General features: G+C 42.7%; 2 non-coding genes across 2 annotated transcripts; both read right to left on the reverse strand.

Annotated features, from left to right (window-relative positions):
• Window positions 1-4,958: 4,958 nt before the first annotated feature.
• Window positions 4,959-5,073, reverse strand: LOC136751936 (U5 spliceosomal RNA). Its single transcript, XR_010817122.1, has one exon. It is a non-coding gene; the product is annotated as a U5 spliceosomal RNA (small nuclear RNA).
• A 7,317-nt stretch (window positions 5,074-12,390) lies between these two features.
• Window positions 12,391-12,505, reverse strand: LOC136752127 (U5 spliceosomal RNA). The gene has a single exon (XR_010817290.1). It is a non-coding gene; the product is annotated as a U5 spliceosomal RNA (small nuclear RNA).
• Between the last annotated feature and the right edge of the window lie 425 nt (window positions 12,506-12,930).

Genomic DNA, 12,930 nt, shown 5'->3' on the forward strand with positions numbered 1-12,930 from the left:
CATTCTAAATATGCCAAAACCACATCATGTTAGGGCTGTGCGTAAAGTTATGGGGCTCCTTAATTATTGGCGCACTTTCATCCCTAATTTCACACAAGCCACAGGTCCGATACAGGCGCTAATCAAAGGGAGCCCGGCTCCCTTGGACCCCATAGACTGGGGACATGAACAGGAAATAGCCTATCGTGTAATAAAACAGGCTCTCAGCAATGCCCCCGCCCTCGGGTTACCAGATCATGCTTAACCATTTCACCTCTACTGTTCCCAAGATGGGATCTATTATACAGCAGTTCTGACACAGGAACATGGGGATAGGCAATGTCCCGTCGCCTATTACTCCACAAAGCAACCCACGGTAGCAGCAGGCATGCATCGCTGTATGGCAGCAGTAGACTGCGCCTCTTGGGCAGTGCAGGCATGCGAGCCGATTGTAATGAACACACAGTTGATTCTGCACACAGGACACACATTAGTTTAATTATTACACACCGGCAAATTGTGTTCAGTCTCCGTAGACGAGCTAGATGGGAAGCTGTTTTGCTCCCCAGAGATAAATCCATACAAATAATAAAAGACACACGAGTAAACCCAGCAGGGGAGGAAGAAGAGCATACATGCTCTGAGCTGGTGCTCCAGGAGGACCACAGTCGCTTCCTAGAAAACCCCCTCACAGACCCTGACTTGGAACGATATGTTGATGGATCCAGGAAAATAATAGATGGAGTCCCCCACACTGGGTGGGCAGTGGTATTGGATGATAGCACCGTCGTAAAATCTGGATCCCTTCAGGACACTTTTCAGCCCAAGTGGCAGAACTCGTGGTGCTAACTGATTCATTAAAAATAGCGAAAGACATTAAAGTTAGCATTTTCACTGACAGTCGCTATGCATTTGGAGTAGTACACGACTATATGGCAACCTGGGAACGTAGAGGGTTTATAACAACAGCAGGAGAAGTAATACAAAATTATGAGTATGTTATAGCCCTAGCTGAGGCAGCACACCTTCCAGTAAAGGTAGCAGTAGTTAAAGTGAAAGCTCATCAGAGTCTTTCTGATGATGGATGCCCGCGCACCTGTGGGAATCACTTTGCAGACCTAGCTGCAAAAAAGGCAGCAGAGACAGGCAGTCATGTGACGTTAGCAGGATTCCCCTGCTCTAGTAAACTTGTGAGCATCCGAGAACCAGAAACTACTGACCTCGCACAGCTACAGAAAAACTGTGAGGAGGATGAAGTACAAGAGTGGGTTAAGGGAGGTGCAGTGCACTCAGACGGTTTGTGGCGAAGTCCTAACTTACAATGTGTATTAGCACCCCAGTGTATTAGCTCAACGCTTCTGGACCAGTACCATGGCCCAGCTCACACGGGTCACAGGGCCATGTTAACTCAATTGCGTGAACACTGGTGGTGGCCTGGCATAGGCAGGGACACTGCGAAGTGGTGTCAACAGTGTATTCCTTGCGCACAAGTAAACCCAGGTAAACCGATCAAGGTCACTAAATCACACCAGCCCCGGCCTTGAGGTCCGTGGGAAAATATTCAAATTGACTTTACAGGACCCCTGAAAAAATGTCATGGGAAATCCTATTGCTTGGTAATAATTGACCATTTCACAAAATGGGTTGAGGCTTTCCCCTGCAGGGACTGCTCTGCCATCACTGCAGCACAAGTCCTAGCGACTGAGGTTATTCCCCGATGGGGTGTGCCCCGTCAAATGAACTCAGATCAAGGGACTCATTTCACCGGTAAGGTAATGAAGGAAGCATGTTTACTGCTAGGGGTAAAACAACGATTTCATATACCTTATCACCCTCAGAGTTCAGGCTTAGTGGAGCGCACTAACCGGACACTGAAGGAAAGTTTGGCAAAAGCCCTGTTAACTACAGGCAAGGGATGGACAGTTGCACTCCCCGCTGTGCTGTATAAACTTAGAGCATCACCTAATCGGAGTACTCAGCTTTCTCCATATGAGTTAATGACAGGGAGAGCTATATGCAACTCCCTGCTGGCATCTGGGGTCCCAGTGATCCCAGTGCTCCATTCAAAGACTATCTTAAACAGTATGTAGCACAGCTATGTACACACTTAAAAAAACATAGAACACAAGCACGTGATCTCCAGTCCCTCAGGGACTTGGAACTCAAAGAGGAAATGCCAACAACACTTCCTGAGGTTGGTTCGCAAGTGATGGTTAAAATAATCCCAAGCAGACCAGGGCTTAGGCCCAAATGGACAGGACCGCATAATGTCCTTCTTTCTACAGACACTTCAGTCTGTATTGACGGACAGGAGGGGGGTACTAGATGGAAACATTGGTCACAAGTAAAAAATTATAATCCAGGAGAACTGTGTACTAAACCTTTATCTTTTCTCATTCCTAGGAAAGCAACAGTTGCAGATTTCCTGAATTTTGAGAGACATTCCCCTAACTGGTAAAGGTTTTGTCCCCCTACAGGTACTAAGAGATAATCCAGCATGAAGACGACTGTGTACACTACAGTATTTGGACTGATCTGCCTGTCCTTAGTTGAATCATGGACAGATTTATCCAAATTACACGCACCTATGCAAATGCCCTTAATAAAACAAAATGTTGGGTTTGTTCCCACATTCCATACGACACTAAGAAAGGGGTTCCAATGATCCCCATTCCATTTCCAGTATTTTCTGATTATTCACAACTTAGAGTTGCCTCTAATGTACGATATGCATATGATTATGCCTTAGGCATCACAGGAGAATGGTACCGAAGATGGATCAGAATAGAAGAGATTTTAAAATGCCAAATATTGACTTGGCTCACAGTAACAAAGGATCTGTGTATGTTTCATACTATAACCAAACCATGCAATCCCAATTTATAGGTAATAGCACTTGTAATCACACTGTGGCTATCGATGGTTCTGACTTTAGGTATCAGACTTGTCGATTTTACGCCCCATGGAATGCGACTTATTGGATATGCGGCTTGCGGGCATATTGGGAACTTCCTTGTAAGTTCACAGGTTCTTGTTATTTAGGATTTGTGGTGCCAGCTTTGCGCCACACTGAAGATAAATACCTTCCAGATATAGAACAATTTATTCACCCTAAACGTGAGATAGGGGAAGGAGACAGGTTTGCTTCCATACTATTTCCTATGTATGGAGTCGGAAGAGCAATAAAGGAAATCAGATTAGTAGCTGGTATATTAGAAACATTAAGTATTTCTACAACTGAAGTTCTCAGCAATTTAACAACTGAAATAGTGGCTATGCGAACTGTTGCCCTCCAGAACAGGCTAGCTCTAGATTTCCTGCTAGCAGCACAAGGAGGGACATGTGCCATTATAGGGCAGGAATGTTGTACTTACATACCAGATAACTCTGAACACATTGGTAATCTTATAGAGCACATTAGGACAGCAACTACAAAGATACACCAGTCCTCCGGAGGAAAACCCCTCTGGGGATGGCTTGCTGATATCTTTGGTAATCTGGGTATGATTGTGTTACAAGGATTGATATCAGTAGTTAATATTCTGCTATGTCTGTAAGTTTCTTTTTTATTTCTTAAATACACTGTCTCAAAAACTTTGTAAACCTCATAATGTATCTACTATGGTTACAGCTGCAATTAAAACACCCTCGTTGGCAGGCTTTCTCTAAATTTCTACTAAACGACACCGTCCCTCACTCGGGAGAAGCAAAACTCACACACCCATTGACACAAATATTATCCTATCCCCTTGGTTCTGGAGGCTCCATGTGACTGAGGACAAATGGATTTAGTATCAAAGGCAATAAACCTCATGACTCAAGGAAAACCAAAGGATGCATTGGAAAGATACTATTACAAAGGTCACTAAGCTCCATGAGACGCCTTCAGGACATTCTGTACATCCACACTTAGGGGCACACACTTATCGCTCTCCCCGACAGCAGGGACACCCTTACACTCGCCGTACACACATATACACCCCACGGGGAAGGGTTGGGATGAAGGAGCTGCAATCCTCAATCAAGAAGCGTCAAATCTTCCTAACCCCTAAGGGGATTTACTTGTAACTGACAAACATAACTTTTTGGCTTCTTTCCGCTTTGCTCTATTGCCAAACAGCAGGGAATGAAGACTCTGTATAGGAAGTTGAAGAAAGTGTTTTGTGATAATTATATAATGTTTTATATTAATACTAGCATTAGAAGTAGTTTTGTTTACAGACTGAGCAGATTAGATTCCGCAGGACAAGTAAAGGGTCAACAAGGTTGGTTTGTTAGAAACTCCTGTCAGTAATGAAAGATTACACAGTGCCGAAATAGCCTACAGATGTCTGCTGTGAATTTGTATATGACTTAATCATTTCTCCAGATAGGGAGAGCGATAAAGAGCGATTGACAATAGGTAAATGATGACCGTGGGATCGCATCTTCCTAGTGCACATCAAAGACGGACATCTGCTTTGGATCCATCACCCCTTCACGGGAGGACAGATCGTAAACGGAGCCAGACCTGTATCTTCTGATTGGATGAACGGCCATAAGATGTTATGTCATTTTTCCTATAAAGTTGTACTCATGTCTGTAAATATTAAGTCTCACTGAAGGAATTATTCCTGACGTGGGGCTTCCGAGCGGCTCGATTAAAGTACTGTTTGCTTTATCTCCGCGACTTCTCCACTTATTTCTAAGACGGTTCAACACACACAGCCAGCAAGACACACAGAGCTAGCCAGCTCAGCGATGACATCACGAACCTCTCTCTGAGCTGACTGCTATGACATCACAGAGCACGTGCATTCCGTTGCTTGCCGTCTGTCAACCACTCAGTCACTGCCAGCCAGACTGCCTGGCTGGCTGGATGGGGGGGCTGTTTGCTGCTGCTGCGTACCTTAGCAAGCTTATTTGCTTGACCGGCCTTCCTCCTCCTTCGGCAACATGCTCAGCTCTGCCCGATCTGCTGTTCACCTGGATCACAGCTCTGTCCCAACAAGGCAGAGCCTCCCAAGAATGGTACAAACTCATCCATGTTCCCCTCTATGGAAAGCTTTAGCAAAAGGCAAAAGCATTATAAGTAATGAAGAGGAACCCGAGTCCAAGACGCTTCCGACCAGCCATACATATTTGTGTGTATTAAAGATCACATTTTATTACATTTTGTTTTTCTGTACTTTATTACATCTTATTGTGATTTATAATGATATTGTTTATTTTCCATATGTATGTATGTATGTTTGTATGTATGGATGTATGTATGTATGTATGTTTGCATGTCCAATTGCTTTGACAATACAAATGCACTGAATTGAGAGAGAGAGAGAGAGAGAGAGTGAGAGAGAAGTGCTAGGGCACATCTGTAACATAAACTATGGAACATTCGTCACATGCTTAGGGAACATTCATATCATACAGGGAACATTTGTAAAATGAATTAGGGAACCTTTGTGACATACTAAAAGGACATACTGGTAAGATGTTGGGCACATTTGAAACAACAAAAATGGCATTTGGTTATTTTAATTGGGACATTAATACCAGTCTGTGCAAATATCTATGCATATTCCAATGTTTGCTGCAGGATTTACAGATTGAGTGAGGGGGTCAATATGTTTGATTCAGAAGTAACCACTGCTTCCTCAGTTTTGTTTTAAACATAATTTAAAAGAAAAGTGGGCTATACATTGGTCTGGAAAAAAGGAGCAGTGGTCCCTAAGACAATTCTTTTAGTTCTTTGACACAATTCCTAAATCCCATTTTCTGTAAAATATGTTATCAACATGCATTAATATAACATCCAAACTACAATCATACTAATCATGAAGATGTTCATCTTATTATATTCTAAGGGTTCTAGTCTATTGTGTATTGTATTTATTCTCAGGCCCTTCTCTTATGTTTTACAGTTGTTATTATTATTCCGTACAATACAGGGATTAAATTAAGTATTTTAACCACAAAGTATTGGCTACAGTTATGATGCCTACTTCACTGTTCATATGCACACAGTTTCTGAGGTCTGGACCACTGCACAGTAGTCCCTGGAGTTGTAGTCCAGACCACTGCAAAATTCGTGCTGAAGTGATCTGGATCACCACGCAATGGCCCAAGGACCACTGCAAACTTGGATTTCAATGTTTTTGTGTAATCCATGTTGCTATAGCACCTACCATGTTCCTTTGTGGTGAGCTGGTTAATTCTGTTCTGGGAAAACCACAATCCTGCAGGTTTAATAAGTCTCTCTACACATCAGTCACTGAGTACCTTCAACCAATGGTAATTTTGACCAATTAAGCCAAAGAATTGAGTCGATTAAGTTGTCAAGGACTACCCAGTAAAGACGTGAACTCACGACTAGGTCACACTGTGAGCTCTCCAGAGCAGACATTACACTGAGCTCAGTGTGAGCTCACTTAGCGCTTTTCCACCGACATGGTGCCGGTACTGGAGCCAGAGCAGCTGCTCGGCCTGGGATCCAGCTGATCTTTTTGTGAACTGACCCGCTTTTCCACCGGTCTTGGAATCGAACGCTGACGTCACTGGATGTGGGCGTTCCCAAGCGTGGAGTAGAAGTGGAGAAACACAGCAATAATAATCAGCACCGAGGCGACTGCGTTTCTAAATCCTATTTAACATCACAATCAAACTCATTCTGCGTCTTCACACAGCACAGATACATTGTAAAAACCAAATAAAAAACTCGAAATCACATGTAGACAACCAGAAACGAACATACAAGTATACAAATATGCTAAGATCAGCCTTTTATTTGTATGTATTTTAATTGATGCATTAAGGGATTAACACCGATTTGCTATTTCTGACACTTTTACTGTATTGACAAAAATTGATGAGAATAATTAACATGAATGAACTTACTGTTGAAGATGTAATCCTTACCCAGTGGCTAACTCTAACTCTATGTTACAAATTTTCCCTAAACACTTATTTTGCAAGATCAATAAAACACCTTTAGGAATTTTAAACTTTTAAAGATACACATAGGTAATACCAATGTGCTTTAACACTGCCGAAAATAATAATGCGTTTATCTTTAATAGTGAAGATATTGTATAGAATAAAGTATATATATATATATATATATATATATATATATATATATATATATATATATAAAAACGGTTTCCAAACCGAATATAGAACTGAAACTTTCAGACAAACCATGAAAAATGGAATGTAAACATTTACACTTTTTAACAATTCTATATATCAATTATATTAATTACCCTAACCCTAACACTAACCCTAACTTTAAGTTACAAATCTTCCCTAAACACTTATTTTGCAGGATCAATAAAAAACTGTCAGGATTTTTTAAACTTTTACTGACACACATAGTTAATAGCAATGTGTTATAACTTTTCCAATAATAATAATCCGTATATCTTTAATTGTTTTGACGTTATTAAGATATAATGCATCTTTCACATAGGGAACATTTGTAACATGATAGGAAAAGCAAACAAATGATGTAACTGAAAATATTCAATATTACAGCATACAATTTGTCAGGCTTCATAAATATGGAATTTATGACATACTCTGTAAAAATCAAGCAAACAGCATTTGTTGTTCATGAGAAAAAAAATAATAATCAAAGCTATCAGAATAAAGTTTTACTGACATTTTATTGACCCTACCACTGCATAGGACACATCTGTAACATGAACGCTACTGAATGGCACATACATTGAAAACTACGGAGAATTGAGACAAATCCATTTTACACTTCATAATTTATCTTAAAACGTTTCCAACCAAGGCAAAACCCACTTGAAATACTTTCATTCTCATTTTTGGTAAACAAATATACAGATTGTTACATATGTTCCCTATGATGCATCTACAGAACGAGAGAGAGAGAGAGAGAGAGAGAGAGAGAGAAGTCACTGAATGTATGAGCTCCTATCCACACAACAATACCAACAGAGGCCAGCCAAACATACAACCCCCGCGCACTGGAGCACACGTACCACGATGCCGCAGCACCGGCCAGCCCCCCATCACCCAGCCTCCCACCCGCCCCACGAGCACCAGGCACAGCGCCCATCAGAAGCCGCTCAGCTATGCCGCAGCCCTGACCCAGGCCGCCACTCCGGCCCCCACCGAGCTGGGGGAGATAAAGCACCTGCTCAGCCTCCTTTGCTCCAGACTGCTGAGCTGAGCCAGAGAACTCGGGTAGGGACGGACAACCCCACTTGTAAATTAAAACTAAATACCTGTGTACATACAATGTAACCATACTTTACATAAAACTAATAATTATTATATTTGAAATTCTAGTTTAAACAAAACCTTTGATTAAAAAGTTGTATTGTTGATAGGCATTTTATTCCACCAAGTACAATGTTAGCTAAAATGAGCTCATTTACAGTCAGCTGCTGGAACATTCAGGGCCTGAACTCCTCGCCTTTCGGGCTAAAGAGCACAGACCCTGAATTCATTAAAAGCATTAAAGAATTAGATATCATAGTTCTGTTGGAGACATGGTGCCTTGCAGAGGTGCCCACACACTGCCCCCTGGGCTACAGGGAGGTTATTGTGCCCTCAATTAAACTGAGCACAGTGCGGCGTGGCAGGGACTCTGGGGGGATCATAGTGTGGTACAAAGAGGAGCTGGCGAACCACATCAGCCCAGTCAAACAGGGCCCAACGCACACATGGCTTCAAATTAAGAAGGGAATAGCCCAGTGTGAGAACCATATATACCTTTGTACAGCGTATACCCCCACCTCTGAATCCCCCTATTACAATGGGGAATTTTTTAACACCCTCCACACAGAGATCGGCCATTTCCAGGCCCAGGGGAATGTGCTGCTCTGTGGGGACTTCAATGCCCGGACAGGCACCGAGCCCAACTGCATCGGCACACAGGGAAACAGCCATGTGTTCGGCCAGGCCCCTCTGTACCTCACCTCCACCACAACCCAGAGGAACATCCCCGACGGGGTTTAATGGCAGGATCAGAGGGGACTCTTTAGGAAGGTTCACGTATTGCTCAGCTCTTGGGACTAATGTAGTCGACTACGCCCTCACTGACATGGACCCCTCCTTCATCAGTGCATTCACTGTCAGGCAGCAAACCCCCCTGTCAGACCACAACCAAATCACAGTGTTCCTGAAAAGAAGAAGTCAGGCCAGCAACACACAGACACAGCCCAGTAAGCTGTACAACCTTAATCAAACATACAGATGGGCTCCAAACAGCACAGAGGAATTTAACCAAGCAATCAGTTCTACAGAAATAACAGACATCATCAACACTTTCCTCAGCTCACAGTACCAGCCTGACGTGACAGGACTAAATCTGGCCATAAATGATATCAATCAAATATTTCAAATTGCAGCCACAATGGCAAATCTTAAAAAGACAAAGAAAAAATCAACCAGAATCATACACACACACAGACATGGTTTGATGATGAGTGTAAATCAATAAGAAACAAATTTAAGGCACCTATCCAATCAAAAACATCATCAACCACAAGACACAGAACTATGCCAACAGTACTGTTAGACCCTAAAACACTACAAACACCCTTAAAAATAAAAAACAGAAACACACAAACAAAACACTCACAGACATAGAGAAATCTGTTGACCAAAACCAGTTCTGGGAAATGTGGAACAATTTAAATTCAACAAAACAACAAGAATTGGCAATACGAAACGGAACCATTTGGAAAAAATACTTTGAAAACCTTTATAAAGATATCCAACAAAATGATCTGACACACAAACAAATTGAAACCATGGAAAAACTGAAATTGCTTGAACAATCAATTAAAAATAATCAAAACCCAAATGACGCTCCAATCACCCTACAGGAACTATCTAAAAAGCTCCAGGCACTTCCACCCAGAAAAGCCTGCAGCCCGGACAGTATCAGCACTGAAATGCTCAAACACAGCAGCGCACAACTGCAGGAGGCTGTGCTTAAATTGTTCAACATGGTCCTCAGAACTGGTTACTTCCCTGACATCTGGAAGCAGGGGCTGATCACCCCAATCTATAAGAGTGGAGACAAATTCGACCCTAACAACTACCAGGGCATCTGTGTTAGCAGTAACCTGGGGAAGGTGTTCTGCAGTATCATCAACGCCCGGATACTGGCCTTCCTTACCGAGCACAGTGTCCTGAGTAAGAGTCAGATTGGCTTCCTCCCAAATCACTGCACTACAGATCATATTTACACCCTACACACCCTCATAGACAAACACGTCCACCAAAAAAGTAAAGGCAAAATCTTTGCCTGTTTCATTGATTTCAAAATGGCATTCGATTCCATTTGGCACGAGAGACTTTATTACAGAATTCTTCAAAGCGGTGTAGGGGGTAAAGTCTATGATGTTATAAAAACAATGTACACCGAAAACAAATGTGCAGTAAAAATTGGCAACAAAAGAACAGAATTCTTCACTCAGGGGCGGGGAGTGAGGCAGGGCTGCAGTCTGAGCCCAACACTGTTCAACATCTACATCAGTGAGTTGGCAACGGTGTTGGAGCAGTCTGATGCCCCTGGCCTCACCCTAAATGACACAGAAGTCAAATTCCTGCTCTATTCGGATGACCTAGTCTTGCTGTCATCCACAGAACAGGGGCTTCAGCAAAACCTTGCACTGCTAGAGCAGTACTGTTAGTCCTGGGCCCTGGCAGTAAACATGAAGAAGACAAAGATCATGATTTTCCAAAAAAAAATTCCTCAGGGAAACAAATACCACTTCACGCTAGGCAACACTACCATAGAACACACCTCACACTACACTAACCTGGGCCTGACTATTAGTGCGTCAGGGGGCTTTAACCTGGCAGTGAAGGCACTCAAAGACAAAGCAAGAAGAGCTTTCTACGCAATCAGATTGAAATGGGATATTAATGTTATAGAATCTTCTTCTGTCTCAAACTAATTGACAGTGTGATCCAGCCCATTGCGCTGTACGGTAGTGAAGTATGGGGTCCACTCAGTCAACAGGACTACACTAGGTGGGACAAACATCCAATAGAGACCCTGCATGCTGAACTCTATAAAAACATACTGCAGGTGCACAGGAGCACACCAAACCACGCATGCAGGGCAGAATTAGGCCGCTTCCCAACCCTCATTAATATAAAGAAAAGAACACTGAAATTCTGGATGCACCTGAAGAAAAGTGAGTCAGACTCACTCCAGTACAAGGCCCTCCAAACCCAAGAGCTCAGCCCTGAAAAGAGTCCACTGAGTCAGCTGGCCCTGAAGCTCACGGCACTGACCCCCGCTAATACTGCGAACAGAGACCAGCTTCAGGTCAGCACTGCTTACCTGCCCCCAATCAGAGTCAACCAAATCATAAAGATAACCAAAACCTCCTATCTGGAACATTGGAACAATGAAACCAAATCCCAAAGTAAACTGGATTGCTATCGGGCCCTAAACAGAGAATACACCCTGGCAGAATATCTCTTCACTGTCAGAGATATGAAGCAGAGATGGATCCTGACCAAGTACAGGCTCAGTGACCACAGCCTGGCCATAGAGACGGGCCGACACAGGCAGAGCTGGCTGCCCAGAGAGGAGCGGCGCTGTGGTCACTGCGAGACAGGAGAGGTCGAGACAGAGATGCACTTCCTCCTCCGATGCAATAAATATGCCAAATTAAGGGACACGTTCTATAATAAATTCATAAATATTATAAAATCATTCTCTGAATTGATGAATGAAAAAAAAAAAAGCTATCCTCCTGGGGGAGGGACACACAGCCCCCCTGGCCGCCCAATATGTAGCCGCCTGCCACAGCCTGAGGGGCTCACTGTGAAAACATGACATACATGAGCACCAGCTGTAACCTGATAACTATAAAGTAAATGTACATGTCTATTAAGATTTAATTTATAAATTATAATGTTACTGTTTCATTTTTTTTGTTTCTTTTTTCTTACCTTATTCTTATTATTTTTCAATGTATGTATATATCAACTGCTTTGGCAACACTACGAATCTGTTTGTCATGCCAATAAAGCAACCTTGAATTGAATTGAATTGAATTGAGAGACAGAGAGAGACAGACAGACACTAACACAGCCACCCACCCACTCACACACACTCTATCTCTCTCTCTCTCACACACACACACACACATACACACAACCAGCAAGACACACAGAGCCAGCCAGCTCAGCGATGACATCACGAACCTCTCTCTGAGCTGACTGCTATGACATCACAGAGCACGTGCATTCCGTTGCTTGCCGTCTGTCAACCACTCAGTCACTGCCAGCCAGACTGCCTGGCTGGCTGGATGGGGGGGCTGTTTGCTGCTGCTGCGTACCTTAGCAAGCTTATTTGCTTGACCGGCCTTCCTCCTCCTTCGGCAACATGCTCAGCTCTGCCCGATCTGCTGTTCACCTGGATCACAGCTCTGTCCCAACAAGGCAGAGCCTCCCAAGAATGGTACAAACTCATCCACGTTCCCCTCCATGGAAAGCTTTAGCAAAAGGCAAAAGCATTATAAGTAATGAAGAGGAACCCGAGTCCAAGACGCTTCCGACCAGCCATACATATTTGTGTGTATTAAAGATCACATTTTATTACATTTTGTTTTTCTGTACTTTATTACATCTTATTGTGATTTATAATGATATTGTTTATTTTCCATATGTATGTATGTATGTTTGTATGTATGGATGTATGTATGTATGTATGTTTGCATGTCCAATTGCTTTGACAATACAAATGCACTGAATTGAGAGAGAGAGAGAGAGAGAGAGTGAGAGAGAAGTGCTAGGGCACATCTGTAACATAAACTATGGAACATTCGTCACATGCTTAGGGAACATTCATATCATACAGGGAACATTTGTAAAACGAATTAGGGAACCTTTGTGACATACTAAAAGGACATACTGGTAAGATGTTGGGCACATTTGAAACAACAAAAATGGCATTTGGTTATTTTAATT

This window comes from Amia ocellicauda, chromosome 6 (assembly GCF_036373705.1).
Source record: "Amia ocellicauda isolate fAmiCal2 chromosome 6, fAmiCal2.hap1, whole genome shotgun sequence".
In the NCBI taxonomy this organism is placed as follows: domain Eukaryota; kingdom Metazoa; phylum Chordata; class Actinopteri; order Amiiformes; family Amiidae; genus Amia; species Amia ocellicauda.